General features: G+C 40.3%; 1 long non-coding RNA gene across 1 annotated transcript in view; it reads left to right on the top strand.

Annotated features, from left to right (window-relative positions):
* The window catches only part of LOC139045169 (uncharacterized), a 101,137-nt gene that overhangs the window by 79,972 nt on the left and 4,788 nt on the right, over positions 1 to 16,377 (top strand). Inside the window, exon 2 of the long non-coding RNA XR_011503054.1 lies at positions 15,953 to 16,014. This is a non-coding gene — a long non-coding RNA (uncharacterized lncRNA). The remainder of the gene's footprint in view (positions 1 to 15,952; positions 16,015 to 16,377) is intronic.

The raw sequence follows: 16,377 nt of genomic DNA on the forward strand, positions 1-16,377 counted from the left end.
TGCACAGCTGCCATCCACCAGGAGCAAGCTGCGCATACAAAGATGATTCATGGACCGATTTCGTGGCTTGAGCATACTGAGTGCCCTACAATTTGGTCCGGATAACTCTTAGAGTTGAACAGTGTGTGCATGGGGTGAGGGATACAGGTGGCTGGGAGACAGGGCCAGCAGAAGTGGTAGAGCAGAATGAGTGATAAAGGAAGTGTCCTCAATAACAGTTTCCTCTATTTCTATTTCTTCTATTTATAGTTGATCTTCTTTGACTTAGAGTCTCACAATGTGTGTGGTAAGTAAGGGAGTATTTATCACCTCCGTTTTACCATTAAGGAAAATGGGGATCATGGAAATTAAATGACTAGTTCAGAATCACATGCTGACAATTGGTAGACTCAGCACAAATCAAGACTGAATCAAAGTCCAGTGCTCTTCCTAGTCTATCAAGTATTAGCTTTGCTCTCCGGCTGGATATAAGATGTATGTGAGCTCACCCCTTAAAGATCGTGGATGAAGTGATGGGGCGTGAGAAGTAGGTAAAATGTATCTGAACTCTGTGTGAATATTGAATACTGTGCACCAAAATAAATATCTAATTGACCAAACTTTGAACATTATTGTCTAGGGACTATAGACTTATTTGTATGGGTCATCCTGCACAGTTCTTGGCAAATACCTTTAATAGAAACCTGACTAGTTAGTCCATGGAAAATGCATTCATTTCTGGAGAAGACTCATATTAATGAGGTTTGCAGAGACCAGGAGGCCAAATTCTTAATTTACTCTAAGAAATATAAGATCAAAGAATAGGACAGCCCAGTCTCTTCCTGTGCAAATGCTACATGCAATGCTGTGGTTTTTTGCGTTATTTGTTCACAATTCTTCCCACTTTTACCATGATTGACTGAGGACAGAATATACTTACCTGCCCCCATGACTTTGGGCTTGGCCCTGTGACCTGACATGGCCAGTGGAATACAAGGGGAACACTGTACAAAACATCCAGTTTTGAGCTTTAAATGTGCACGTGTGATTTGGCTTCACGTGTTCTCCTGCCCTGAGTAATGAGAAGAGCATGCCCAAGAAGCCATGGTCCTCCATCCTGAGTCCTGGAATGAGAGACACCCAGAACAGATCTTAACCCAACCTGAAGACTGAAATAGAGCAACCACAGCCAACCCAAAGATCTATGAGCAAGAAACAAATGTTTGTGGTTGAAAGCTTCATTGCTGGTTGTGGAGCATTAAGCAACAATGACTGGCCAATACTGATGCCAAGTAATAATCAGAATGACACTGCTTGAGCATGGGATGGGATCAGATGGCTCAAGGCCTGAGCCTCATTTATCTCCTCCATGGGGACACATCTGCCACCTGGTCCAGACAGGACGAGTCCTTTCTTCTGATCACCTTCTTTCCTGAGTGGGCATTCTCATTATCAACTTCCTTTTCCTTTGGTGCTATGACTTACTGACTCCTCTTCTGATCAACAGTCTTTTTTCTCAGTGGGGAATACTTTTAAGTGGGTCCACCTATCTCTTTTATGTTTACTGTAAAGTGTTACTTCCAGAAAGTAACCATATTTCCCTGATTTCAAAGTTGGATAAGGGCCTGCTTCATTTGAGCCTCTGGGCAGCAACAATGTCTACTACAGTTAAGTCTGGACCATTTGGAAGGTGGGAAGAAAGCCCCTGATAAGTTATAATCAGAGCTCAAATTAAACTACAGTTAACACTGAGCAGTTGAGGAGAGGGGCATGGTGCCATTAAGGCAAAGAAGGAGGGGGCCTACTTATCTCCCTGAAACGGGGTGGGAGAAGGTTGGTCATGAGCTGACTAACCCTAATTGCTGACCACTTGCCAGGAAGTGTGGGCGGAGAGAAGGGGAAGCTGAGCTATGTAGGCTCAGAGAGAGGATCAACCGGAGGCCAGGCAGGCAGGCTTCTAGGTCCTCCAACCCCAATTCAACCAAATCTACTTGGATGAATATGGACCATGTCAAGCGTTGTGCTTGAAGCAGGGGGGGTTCTAGGTAAAGGGAACATTTAATAAAGCCATATCCTCTTGGGATTAAGACTGCAAGTTCCGGACCCAGGTGACCTGGGTTTATACCCTGGCCCTGTAAGTTATGTCACATGAGCAGACCACACCTTACCTCGGCTGTTACATGAAGATAGTAATAGTGTCCACATCTGCGGGTTGTTTTTGGAATTAAATGAGTTAATAAGCATAATATGCATAAACAAGTTCTTAGGATACTACCTAGAACACAGAAGTGGTCAATAAATATGACTTGTTATTTATCAGATACACAGCAGCATCAGCTCTGTTACGATACTAGATGTAAGACAGTTTTCATGTTTAAGGAACTTAGAGTCTAATCAAAAAGACTATTCATCTATAAAAATCCAAATAGTATGGATGATATATATCAGAAAGGGAAGTTATAAATATTGGTGTATATTTTACATTTTAGCATAGGGTGAGATTTTCCTCTGCTTGAAAAATAGGAACCATCATTATGAGACTGACTGAATCAATTGTAGTACTATCACACAATGGAGTACTATGTAGCTGCAAAAAAGAATGGGAAAGAACTCTACATTCTTACTGTGCTGGTCTCCAGGGTATACTATAGAGTGAAAAACAACATAGTCCAGATTTGAGTATATAGCAGTATGCTACCTTTGGTAAGAAAGGAGATTAGATAAAAATGTATGTGGCTATTTGCTTAGTTATAAGATAAGAAACACTGGAAGGATAAGTCAGTTTTAATAAAAATGGCTACCCTTACGGATTGGGGCGATGAAAACCAGAGTCCTTTGAGTATAATTTTTTAATATAGTTTTGAGTTTTGATTATATGGATATTTTAATTTTCAAAAGACACAATTAATTCAAAGGATTAAAAAAAGACAAGCCCCGAAATGGAAACAAATGGAAAGAAATCAATCTGGTTCTATATCAGAATGATGACATCATTCAGAAAAAGACTTATGCCAAGTGACTTTTGAGCACGGTGCTCTAACTGTTCATTAGTGGGACATATAATTAAAAACAGCCACAGAGAAATTTAAACTTTATTCAGTGACTTTGTTAGTAGTAACATTGGTGTTATAGATTTGAAATCATTTTATGTATATTGCTGAATAAAAAAATAAAAATGTTAATGCTATTAGAAACCAAGGTGTTCAAACATAAATAGAAAATCAAATACATTAAGAAAAATCCTGTAATTTAAATTTGAAGTGAAAAATATCAAAAGAAATTTGTGATTTCTAAATCTCTAAAGGGTTTGGAAACAATAATACCCCAGCAGCGATGAGCACGTCTAATGCTGGATCTAGTTTTCTAAATACCATTCCCCACTCAAAGGGAGAGAAAGGGCTAATTCCAAATTTGGAAGGGGACAATACGAACATGGGGTACCTAGAACTAGAAGACAAACACTCAGAGATTAACAGGGGCATGTCAGAGGACTCAGGAGCCCACCTGAGGGGGCTTCCGGTGCCCCTAATTTGTGGCAATTTGAGCATCAAAAGAATAATCATTGTGTTAAATTTAAAACATTGACTAAATAAAAACCATGAATTCATACCAAGAGAGTCATTTGACAATATTGGGAGTGGTTATTACATCAACTCTTTATTCTAAGTGTAGTGATTAAAAATAAAACAAAGCAGAACAATAAAAATAAAGGATTTACTGTATCCTTTTTAAGAAGAACTATAGTTCATCTCTGGTTGTTGAGGAAAAGTTCTTCTTAAAAAAAAAAAACCCTCTCAGCTAGATGTAGAAGAATGATGGGATCAGAAAATCACCATTCTGCAGCCTCCAGTGAAACTCTTGATTTAGACAAGAGGAGATGAGAAAACCATTAGGTGAGAGGTTGTTGAGTTATGGGATATTCACATGATGCCAAAGAATCAACCCCCAGGTTAATTGCTAGTTGTCAAGGGAGAACATACCTTAATCATCAGGAGATGTGGCAAGGATGACAAACATAGTATCATTAATACTGGGACAACCTAACTTTACGTGTCTCCACAGTGATGGAATCTGAAGATCCAGCATCTCTTATAAGTATTCTTGCCCCAAATATTTAACCAGAACCTAATCAATATTTAGACCTAACTTCCAGTTTACAGTAAGTGAAGGGAATGGAGAAACAAGTTAAACAATGCTGAGGAAGCAATAGGTCAAATCTAGAATGTGAACAACCTATCAAAGAGATGGTCAGGTCTCTTCAAAAAGTCAGTGTCATGAGAAAAATGTAAAGGTGGGGGAACTGTTCTAGAATAAAGAGACTAAAGGGACAGAACAAATGCACTGCGGCAACCTTGGTTATATCCTTGTTTAAAAAACAGCTTTAAAAGATATTTTGCGCATGATAGGGAAAGTAAATGTGCACTGGATGATAAATGACATTATGGAATTATTGCTAATTTTCTTAGGTAAGATGGCAGAATTATGTTTCTGTAGGAGAATGTCTTCAGTTTTAGGAGCTGCATACTGAAGTATTTACAGGTAAAGTGTTCTGTCATCTGCAATTTACTTTCAAATGATTGAGAAAGAAAGAAACTATGTGTATAGACACATGTATTTATAAATAAAGCAAATCTGTAAGAAAATAAATAACTATTGAATCTAGGTGGTAGTTAAATTGAAATTCATTAGACTTAATTATTCTGTATGTTTGAAATTCTCCATATTACAAAGTTGGAAAAAATAGAGACTCTTTTCATTAGCTGTTTTTAGTGATTTTAATGATTTTGAAATATCTATATTATTGACAAGCACTTTAGTTAGATTTTAGTCAAGCATAAACTACATTAATGCCACCACTGATAGTGCAGTTTTCTCTATTATAGAATTTATTTCTTTGCTATTAATAGTAATTTCCAGGCAAGATGAGCTGTGAGAGGATCTGTCCTTTATTAACACTGGTTTGTGTTTTGTTTTTCTGTGACTGTCATGTTGGAATTCAAAAGAAAACCCAACTAGCCCTCATGTCACCCCTGATCAAGTTTGAGAGAATGTCATATGTCTTGTCTCAGAACTGTTTGAATAAGAGTCGAATTCCATGTAAAAAAAAAAGCTTGTTTGCAAAACTCATACATCGGAGCTATTATGCACCCTTTTGGGATTTGAGGAAATTTACCGACTTTTTTTTTAATGGGTTTAGAACTCAAGTGATTTGGTTTAGAGATCGAATGAGATGAAAAAAAAAAAACTTTGAAAATTCATCTAGAAATAAGGCAGATCAACTTAATTTCATACGGTCTCAGGGGCCTTGACACTGAGATTCTGCCCTGGCAAACATCTGTGAGCACCGTGCATTAATTAGGACAGAAGAGACGGAATGGAGGACACGGGGTTTCTCGATCTCTTTGATCCCGTTAGTGATTTCTTGTGTACGGTCTGCATCTGTGTACGCGCGCACATGCACCTGTGTGTGTATCCATACGCGTTCCCTTCTAAATGATTCTCCTCACCCTCGACCCCCGCCCCATGCAGCAGAACTTTCTTCTGTGTGTCTCTCTCTCTGGCACTTGCCTTCATACAGCTGGACTCCCGCTGTCAGTCATTAAATGCTCAAGCATTCTAGAGAGTCTGGGCTCCCGTCTTGGCATGACTTTCCTGTCACTCAGCTTAGCTGGGGGCTGGACTTCCTGGAGAAAATTGAATCTGCTGATGATCCAGAAGGGCATGGTTAGTCCTGTTATTGCTGCCCTGCTGTTTGGATTCCCCGGTGAGGGAAAAACGATTGAGAGGTGGGACCTCAAGGGCAGGTAAGCAGGAGTTTTCAAGTGAGACCTAACTACCTACAGAAAGAGGCGCCATGGGGAGGAATCAAGTGGCAATTTTCCTGAAAACAAACAAACAGAAACCAAACCAAAACAAACGAAAAAAAGACCAGGTTGTTAATATTATTTTATTGAATCGGAAATGTTGATTTGCTTATATTTGCAAAAAAGAAACACTAGAATGATAAACCAGAAACGCCTGTCCTTCATTTAATGATTTTAATTTGTTTCTGAACACCTTGCCACTAAGTGAAAAGCCATTAAATAAAAACATTTTTTCCATTAATTTTAATTGGGAAAAGTTGTGATGTATTCCACCCCACCCAAAACACCCAAACAATATTCAAAGGCAGAAAAATATGTTCGACTGAGCAACAGAAACAAATTTCTATAACTAATAAACAACAAATGAAAGTAAATAAACATCGTAGTGAAGGTTTATTGTAATGAAGTTACTCATCAAGGAAGAGAGAAAATAGATGGAGGGGTGCCAGGGAGTCATTCTTTGGAAGGTAATGGAAGTCAGGTGATCAGCTTCCAGGCAGGCAGCTTTCTGGAGCTGTGGTCGTCATGTTCTCAAACTGCATGTAAAAATAGAGCTATAACACATATGAAGCTTTAGGGCAAAATCAAGCTAAACGTGATAGAACTTCAAAACACATAGATAGAATGCACATGCAGACCACAGTGGAAAGTCATAGAAAAATGCCACCTGTTTATCCCTCTTGCTTGGTGTATGAATGCAAAGAAAAATGGGCTTTATCGAAATATAGAATATGATATAAACTCATTCCATATGATGCTTTCTAGAAACTGCTGTGTTGAGTAAATTAGTGGGCATATCTTTGCCTGGAATCATAGTGTCAAAGTAGCCTTTCTTATAGCATATTTCTTTTGTGTCTTGGATGAAAATGTTGATACATCAGAAAAAAATGAGCTGTACAAAAGTAGGATGGTTTTTCATGTGCCTTCAGGACGAAACTCCTTAACTCGGTGGTTATTATGTGAATGTATATACGTGTATGTATATCACCCTTGTGAATCTGTTTCTTGGAATTTGTTCAACTTATTCTTAGTTGACTCAGAGGATGGTGGTAGCACTTATTAGTTCTCTCATAAGACTGAAGCAATATTCTTAGAAATATCTCTACTTAGAAGTTTCTCTCATCATGTGGACCAAGTTTCCTTTAGCGCCTGTCAACACGAGTGAAACCCCCAGAGCCATATTCCAGAGTCCTATGACTGAACTGTTGAGTTCCCAGGGCAGAAACTAGGTCGTAATCCTCTGGGCATTGTCACTGGCTACCTGAGTACCTGGTGCATGGCAGAGCTGCTCCTCACCGTGCCCCCTAAGCTTGTTGAATGAATGACTGAGGGTAGCCCAGGGCTCTTTGCACCTGATACTCATGGGCTTTGCCGTCTCAACTGCTTTCACTGCCCTTCACCACTTGGACCTCCTGTCTGGTACTCCGGTGGCTTTGCTACTTTCTGCAACTCAGAGCTGGCTACTGGGAGCCAGAGTGGCTTCGTTTGGCATTTCGTCTACATAGAGAAGACCCTGGAGGAAAACAAAGACTGGTACTTCATAGTCTGTTTTCCAGACACGAACATCTAACAGTCAACTGTTAGATCCAGGCAAATTTCCATCAGACATTTCAAACTCAGTATGTCAAAACCTGGATCCATCATCTTCTCCCTTTCTCTCTTTCCTGCTGTACCATGTTCCCTATCAGGGCAAATACAGTCACCATCCACCTGGTTGCCTCAGCAGAAACCTGGCAGTCATTCTTCCTGAATGCTTCCCAGCTTCTTAATCTCCATAGTAATTCAATTTCTGTTGATTCTGCATCCCAAGCATCTCTGGTACCCATTTTACTTTTCTACCCCCTACTGCTATTGCCCTTGTTTAGAGCTTCTTCACAAACACAGTGGCCTCCTGTTTGCAATCCTATGGGATTGGTCTCCCTGTAGTCTCCTTTACTCCATCTTTCATCAGTTCGTTCATCCATTCAGTAAATATTCACTGAGGATCTAGTATGTGCAGGAACTGTTCTGGGCACCAGGGTCTTAGGAGTTAACAAAACAAACAAAAATTCCTGCTCTCATGGATCTTACCCTCTAACGGGAGGAGAGAAACAATAAAATACATAGGTACGTTATATAGTATATTAGAAAGTGATGTGTCAATAAGATAAACAAAGCAAGGAAGGGTGTGTATGAGAGTTGGGGAGAGGGAGGTGAAATTTCAGATGGGATGGTTAGGGATGGTTTTTCTGCAAATGTGGTATTTGGGCAGGGTCTTGAGAGAACCAAGTTGTGAACCATGCAGTTGTCTTGGGGACACGTGCAATTGAGAGGGAAGAGTAGGTACAAAGCCCCTGAGGTAGACCTATGCCTGGTATTTTCCAGTTGTTGGAGGAGAATAGAGAAGACAAGAAGGAAAAGCAGTAGCAGAAGAAGCAAGAGAGCTAATGGGAGTGAGATCGTGTCGAATCTCCTCGGTCATAGCAAGGACCTGGACTTTTCACTTCTCTGGGATGAGAAGCCTTTGGAGATTTTGAGCAGATGTCATGACCTGAGTTACATTTTAACAGGATGAGTCTGGCTGCTGTGTTGAGACTGGGCTGTAGGAAGATAAAGACAGAAGAGGGAAACTCTTAGGAGCCTGTTACAATACTCTGGATGCCAGAATGATCTTACTAACATACATATCTAACCGTGTCATCCTCTGACTCAGAATTCTCCAATAATTTCCCAACATGGATAAGATAAAATTGAAACTCCTTTGAGCAGCTTCTGAGCTTCGTCATGATTTGGTGCCTTCCATCATTTTGATCTCATCTCTTGCTAGTCTTGATACGCCTTACCACACCCCACCGCCCCATTCTTTTGTCTGACTGGCAGCCTGGTACATACCTATGAAGTCTTCAAGTCACAATTCAGATACTACTTCCCTTGAATTCACCCATGTTACTATCCCACGTTCAATTCGAGCACTTGTTTCTTTAAATATTAATGTTTTTGGCTGTTTCCCCACTAGAATGTGTGCTTTCTAAGGTTAAGGACTCTGCTTTCATTGTTACATAGAAATGACCCCAAAAAGGTTTAAATTAATGACTTTTAACCACAGAGTATTGTTGGCTTTTTCTCTTTGTATGGTTCGGGAGAGGGGAGGTAGAGGATGGTGGAAGAGAAGTAGTGGATTTTGAGATCATGTGAGTTACTAGATTTTTTTCCCGTTAGTCTTATAAAACTCAAGAGGCCCCTGAAATCCTTGTCTGGGTGGGGTCGGGGTGGGGAGATTTATGAATACTGTCTCTATCTGCTGATCTCACCTCCCCCTTTCCTTTTTAAAAAATCTCACCTCTTTCTATTATTCCTTGTAATCATCCAATGTCAGAGTTCTCCCGCTAACACTCTGAGAGAAAAAGGAAAATTAAGAAGAAGAAAAAAGACTTTTCGCTAGCTGCTACTTTTCAATGCCCTGCAGTGACTTAGTTATGTATCTTGTTTTGGTGAGGGAGAGGATTCTCCCAGGCTTGTAGGCTAGCACTTAACTTCATGGTTGGGTTAAATGTCTGTTGTACTCAAATCTCAAAGAATGTTATTTTATACTTAAGAAATACATTTCTTCAAAATCTTGCAAGCCATTTTCCCTAAATATCAGCTTCTAAGATGTGTCCTCCCAGTTGTTTCTGCATGTTTCTTTTCTTGTTGCAAACCTCTTGGTTGAAATTGGAATTCACAGCATCTCCCCACACTTTCTTTGGTAACATTCATTAAGATCCTCTTTTGTCTCATCGTGTAGATCATTAATGAAGCTGTTAACTAATGCTAGAGCTTCATTAACTCCTGGGGCAGGGCTACCAGACACCTCCGTAATGCGAGACATCGCCTTTATCCTTGGCTTCTGTGTCACCAACCCTCAGCTTTTAGCCAGTATGGAATGCTGGAGTCCAAATCCAATCCAATTTGAATTCATTTTGCAAGTAAGACTTTATTAGATACTGTGTTAAGCGCTTTGCCAAAATTGGGTTATGTTACATCTTCATTTTCTCTCTCTCTTTTATTAATCATGCAATTCCCACTCCCTTTAAAAAAAAGAAAAAAAAGCAATTAGGTTTGCCCAGCTTGATTCAATCTGAAAATCCAGGCCGCTTATTGCCCCTGGTTCCATTATCATCTAAGTGCTTACAGATACTGTCAGGCTCCCTCGTCCTGCTTCTCTATGAAATCAGCCCCACATCATCTTCTATCAAAACCTCACATCTCCTAGGCCTCAGTTGTTTTAGACTGAAAGTTCCACCTGATTAATGATGCTTGGATCTGGAAGTCTCCCCAGATGCCCCGAATTGTGTGGTTTTCAAAGTGCTTTTCACGAACTCCTGTTTCCACAAAGATGCCTTAGGGACCACAGGGGAGTGATAAGGCGGAAGGAAGCCCAGAGGAGGGGGTTCCTCATCCCTGCCTGAATCAGAGCGATACAGTTTTCATCTGTCTTATGTGTTAGTGTTCCATGCAGGGCTACCTCTAGTCCATACGGAGCCTTCGTGCAAGTTAGAAAAAGTCACCCTTCCCCTGGGTGGACACAGACCTGCAACTGGGCAGCTATGGTTTTGCACAACATTTCATTTCCAAAAAGGGGCTCTGCTGCTAAAAATTAGTTTGGAGAACCTTTAGCCTAGGCCAGCCTGCTATGTAACTCAAGATAAAACCAAATCAACAAGACTGACTTTTCCCTGTTCGACAGCAAGGCGGTGTATTCAGCTCCTTTCATCTTAAGTAGGTACATGTTTGTGTTACTTTCAGTGGCTAGGCACTCCTGCTTTGACCACACATTCACACTCACAGATAAATGAACTCATTCAATACATACTCATTAAGCACTCACAAACTCCGTGCGCTCACGAAGCTCGTGTCCTAGAGGAAGAAGATAGGTGATAAATAAAATCATACATACATAAAATCCAGATAGTGAAACGAGCTACAAAGAAAACTAAAGCAGGATATAGCGACAGAGAATAAAGGAAGGGGACTACTATTTCAGGTATTCCATAAAATAATAATCTCTGAGAGTGGAGAATTTGTCTTCTTTTTTTTGTTTGATTTTTTGTTTTGTTTTGATTTGTTTTTTGAGGAAGGTCATCCCTGAGCTAACTACTGCCAATCCTCCTCTTTTGGCTGAGGAAGACTGGCCCTGAGCTAACATCCATGCCCATCTTCCTCTACTTTATCCGTGGGACGACTACCACAGCATGGCTTGCCAAGCAGTGCCATGTCTGCACCCGGGATCTGAGCTGGCAAACCCCGGGCTGCTGAGAAACAGAACGTGTGAACTTAATCACTGTGCCACCAGGCCAGCCCCATGGAATCTGTCTTCTTATTTTGCAGTTTTCTATGTTACAAAGTTAAAAAAAAAAACATAGAAACAAATATAATCCCCTTCTCCACTTAGTATTCAGAATATTCCAATAATGTCAATAATAAAATATATGTATCACACATATACTTTTTTATTCATTCAGTAAATATTACTGAACAGACACTGAAAAGAACACATGTAAGCAAATAAGATGTGTAGTAAAAACATATGTCCTGCCCTCAAGGAGCTTAAAGTTTAGTGAGAGACAGAAGATACATGTAACCAACTATAATATATTTCATAATGAAATAATTGTTCAAAGGTCTTTCAGGGAACAATGATTAATTGTAACTGGCGAGAAAACCTGAGAAGGGGGAAGGTTTTATGCAACAATATTCAACAAACATTTGTGTGTTTTTATTCTGTAAGTGAAGATGGCTCTTATGAGCAAAGCATCAAAGATGAGAATGATTTCAGTAGGAGGCCAAGGGAGAGAAGGAATGAGTAGAGACAAGAAAGCTAGTCTGGAAAACAGAGAAGCCTGATGAGGCAGAAAAGTGCAGTGTCGGGCACGAGACCTTGGAGATGCTAAATATCACACTAAGGAGTCGTGGATTGATTCTATAGGTGACAGAGAAAAATGGAAGAATCTGATGAGATGGACGAATCACTCTAAAGGAGATTTGCAATGAATTTGTGACAAATATGTTGTATTTGTCAATATAGTGATTAATATATTGAATATATAATACAAATAAATTGTATTAGGGTTCTCCAGAGACATAGACTAATAGGATATGTATGTGTGTGTGCATATATATATATTTAAATATTGTATATTTAAATCTATTTATAATATTTATAAATATTAAATATATTTATATTAAATATAAATGTATATTATATATTACATATATACATATATAAATATATATAGAGAGAGGGAGATTTATTTTGAGGAGTTGGCTCATGCAATTGTGGAGGCTGGCAAATCCAAAATTTGCAGAGCAGAGTGGCAGGCTAGAGATAGTCCGCTGGCAGAATTCTCTCTTCCTTGGTAGGTCAATCTTTTTCTCTTAAGGTCTTCAACTCATTGGACGAGGTCCACCCACATTAAATGTTAATCTCAGCTTAAAAGTACCTTCCCAGCAACATCTGGATAAGTGTTTGACCAAATATCTGGGGACCATAGCCCAGCCAAGTTGACATATACAATTACCATCACAGACATCTTCATACCATTTTGTCTGTAGTACTCAGTAAAGGATTCTACCACCACCATCAGCAGCAGCAGGTTTGTGGACAGTGTAAGTTGCAGCCTCCTGTGGCCAAGTGCTGGGAATGGAAGAGGGCTATGATGTATTTCAAGAGAAGGCACAGAGCTGCATGGAGCTCGGCATCTCCCAAACACTAAGTTGCTTAGGAAGCACCTGGAGATCTTGTTCAAATGAAGATTCTGACTGGCAGATCTGGAGTGAGGCCTGAGATTGGCATTTCTAACAAGGGATGCTGATACCACTGGTCCATGGTCCATACTTCGGGCAGCAAGGCAGTAGAATTTCGGAAGCTTTAATTTTGGCAAGATGGATGTGAGGTGGCCTGGGTGTCCGTAGAGGCAGAAAGGGCCTCAAAGGTCTGTTTTGAGAGGTAGCAAAGATTGCCTCTAGTGTCTGTTTGAAGGCAACGGTTGTTAGACTTTTGTGCCTCACAACCCCCTGCAGAGCTTATAAAACACAGAGGCTCCACTTTAGGAGGTTGTGACCAAGCGTGTTGAGTTTAAGGCCAGAACTCCACGTTAACGATAATAATCCCAAGAGACATTGACGACGATCTGGGACTACTCTTTGAGAAATGCTGGTTTAAAGTTTTAAGTCTCAGGAAAAACCACAAATATATTTTCTGGGAAGTCTTTGAGACACTTGCAACCACATTTGCTGAAAAAAGAAAAACTAGAAGCGTGGAAAATAAATTTTGGCTAATTTAGAGTTTTACCGAGGATGCATACATAGCCCTGGGGAATGGTGAGTCTACAGCTATATGGAAAAATTCCTAACCAGACTAGACATTGATTCCTCTCTTTCTCTAGGGCTTCCCCAGGGCAAGGACCAGGCGTAGCCCCTAAGACCTGTGCATAGATACAGAAAGTCTCTAGTTGTACTGGTTGTAGTATTTAGGATTAGGTCTAGCTGTCATATCAAAAATGCCTGAAATAAGTGACTTTACTGAGATTTATTTATTTTTCTCATATAAAAGAAGTCTGGCAGTAAGTTGTAGTCTGGTGTGGCTGGTGTGGTCACTCTAGAAAACTCCCAGGAGCACAGATTCCTTCTATCCTTAGCATATTTCCTCATGGTCCAAGATAGCTGCTAGAGAACCAGCCATCGCTTCCACATTTTAAGCAGCAAGAGAGAGGAAGGATTAAAGGAGGACATATATTTTTTCTTTTAAGAATACTTTCCAGAAGCCCCAGATAGTATTTACTTTTACATTTTAATGACCATACTTACTCAAATGGCCAGTTTAGCTGGAGAATGGGAAATATCCCCTCAACTCCACTCCATATCAGTATTCCCTGCTAAAACTCAAGTATTCTTTTACAAAGGAAAAGGCGAGAGTGAACACTGGGAAGCAGCTAGAAGTCTCTGCTAAAGGAGTTGCCAGGAGTTAATCAGTCCGCAGAGATACCAGGCTGGTAGGTAGGAGAAGAAAAGGAGACCCTTAATGGAATGACCTAGAATGGAACCATATACACGAGCAGGGTTTCTGCAGGTAATTTTGCAATCATTACAGCCTTCAGTCATTTATTCAAAAAACGCTGATGTTCGGTGATACAAACGTGAATAAAGTACAGTCCCTGTTATTCAGGAACTTAATTTCTAGTGAGAGTTACCGATGCATTTACAGGCTATTACAATGTGTCAATTGCAACGTTAGTGCTAAACATAGGTGCTGAGGAGGCACATAGGAGTGACAGCCACCCCAGTCCTGGGAATCAAGGACGATGTCCTAGGCGAGGCGAGGGGTACACTGAGAGCTCAGGGGTGAGGAGGAATTAGTGTAAGTGTACATGTGTGCATGTCTGTCCACATCTACGCCTGTCTGTGTCCATATGTGCACATACTTGGGGGAGTGTCCCAGATGCAGAGAAGTCCCTTGCATTAAACAGGGAAAGATGTTAAAAGGACCCAGTATGGCAAGCTGCAAAGACAGCTGGCTGGATCCCGCGCTGCAATATACATGTGCATCCAGACCAAATGGTGAGCCAGTGAGTGTGTGCACTCCCACATGCCAGTACGCTCCCAAACGTGCTTTCATAGAAAGGGGAGGTTTAGTTGGGGGTAAGGTTGAGAGAAGCAGTTATCTGTAAGACCATGTAGGTAATCAGATTTTCAACATTCTCAACACAAAATAAAATATGGAGGTAATAAAAGACTTTTTCCCCACACATAGTACAATGTTGTACATAGTACAATGACTGTGACTGTGCCATACAATAAAGGGGTGGAGCCAGGGAGGTGGGCAAAATCCACATCAGCAACCTTGTACATTTTACATGTATGTGTGTGAAAAGCCTGCAATAATTCTCCCGGGCTAGTTTACCAAAAAATAGAATTTTACATTAAAAGACATGGCGGAAAAAGCCATTGAAACCAAGGTTCAATTTTTTCTTTTTTTAAGATACCAAATTTGAAAAGTCAAAAATTTGGTGAAATGCTTTAATCACTGAGGTCTCTCTGGTCCACTGCAGTGGGTCCATTGCAAATCCTGAAAACCCAGGATGGAACTTTAGCATACTGATAAAACTTATCCACAACCCCAAAGATGCTGTCATAATTAAGAAGTTTTTGTTTCTACTAATGGAGTTTGATGGTTTTAGTTTATCAGCAACCTTTGAATTGAATTAACAACACGAAACTAATTAATCCTGGTATACCCTAGCAATCCACTTAGAAGCGGCAGGCGAAATTCAATGAAGTCCCCTTGCCTTTTATGAAGCCTGCACACTTGAGAAGCTTTGGTTTACAGCTGAGAATTAGGTAACAAAAAGAAAGAGCTTGTCATGTTTTTCAGACCCAACTTTTGAAATTAGACAATGGGTTTTAGAATTCTCCCCTGATTTTGAAAGTTGGAATCTCAAAGGACAGAACAAAAACCCTCCGGGAGCAACTCAGCCCTTTCCTCTCTCGCCTTTCCTCACATCAGAAGGGAAAGATGGTGGTATGTGGCTCTGCCTGGCTGGCTCTGGTTTGTCACCAGAACCTTACAGTTCGGGCTGTCTCTTGAATGCTTTTTGCAAACTCTTCTTTCCCTGGCTTCTGGCATGCTCTGTGCTGTCAGTCTTATAGATTAAAACCCTTGGTGGATTTCAAGACCTTCTTGCCCTGTATTGTCACAAATCTACTTAAAATGGATTTTCTCTCTCTGCCAGACCTGTATTTCTCAGTTGGTCGAGCAGATGCAAAGCAGGTGGTACTGAGATTTCAAATAGAAGCTGTTTCTAGTTACTGGTGGATAAATGGTAGCATTATAACTTCTTTTGCTTTCTTGTCTCTTTACATTTTTATTTACCTAAAAAAACTCTTTATACTTGTTGGTGTATACAGTTAATTCAAATAAGTAGCATTTGTTGCTTTTAATAAAAGAGTATTTAGCAGGGGTAACAATTTGAGGCTTTGAATAGCTGAGACACAATGTGAGAACGATGTGATAATACACTGCAAGAGAGAAAATGTGTTGTGTGTACTGCTAGTTGCTGCTCCCATATTTATTTTCCTTTTCCTCTTCCCAACAGCCCTTGGCATTGGAAAAACTTCGTGGTCTCTGGTGAATTTGACTTCAGTCATCTGCCTTCAGGTTGGAAACCCAGGCCTTAGGAAGAGCCAATCAGAACATTTCTTTCCCTGGATATGTTGTCTGGGTCAGGAGCAAACAATGATCTAAGATGGTCCTATCAGAGTGAATCTCAGGACTTTTGTTCAGAGGGCTGGGATAAGGGCATTCTTTATCTCTCTTTTTTCAAGATGAAATATGCAAGGTGAAGTATGCAGATAGCAGGCCCAGAAATTCAGCAGCCATTTTTGCACAAAGAGGGTGGCTTTGTCTGAGGACAAAGCTGACACATGGAAGAGTCCAGAGGCCAGAGACTGCAGAGGAATTTGCAGACATTTTCAGAGGACATGCTGAACCTCTTGGTCAAACTGTACCCATAGCAGAACT

Source organism: Equus asinus, chromosome 4 (assembly GCF_041296235.1).
Source record: "Equus asinus isolate D_3611 breed Donkey chromosome 4, EquAss-T2T_v2, whole genome shotgun sequence".
NCBI lineage: Eukaryota > Metazoa > Chordata > Mammalia > Perissodactyla > Equidae > Equus > Equus asinus.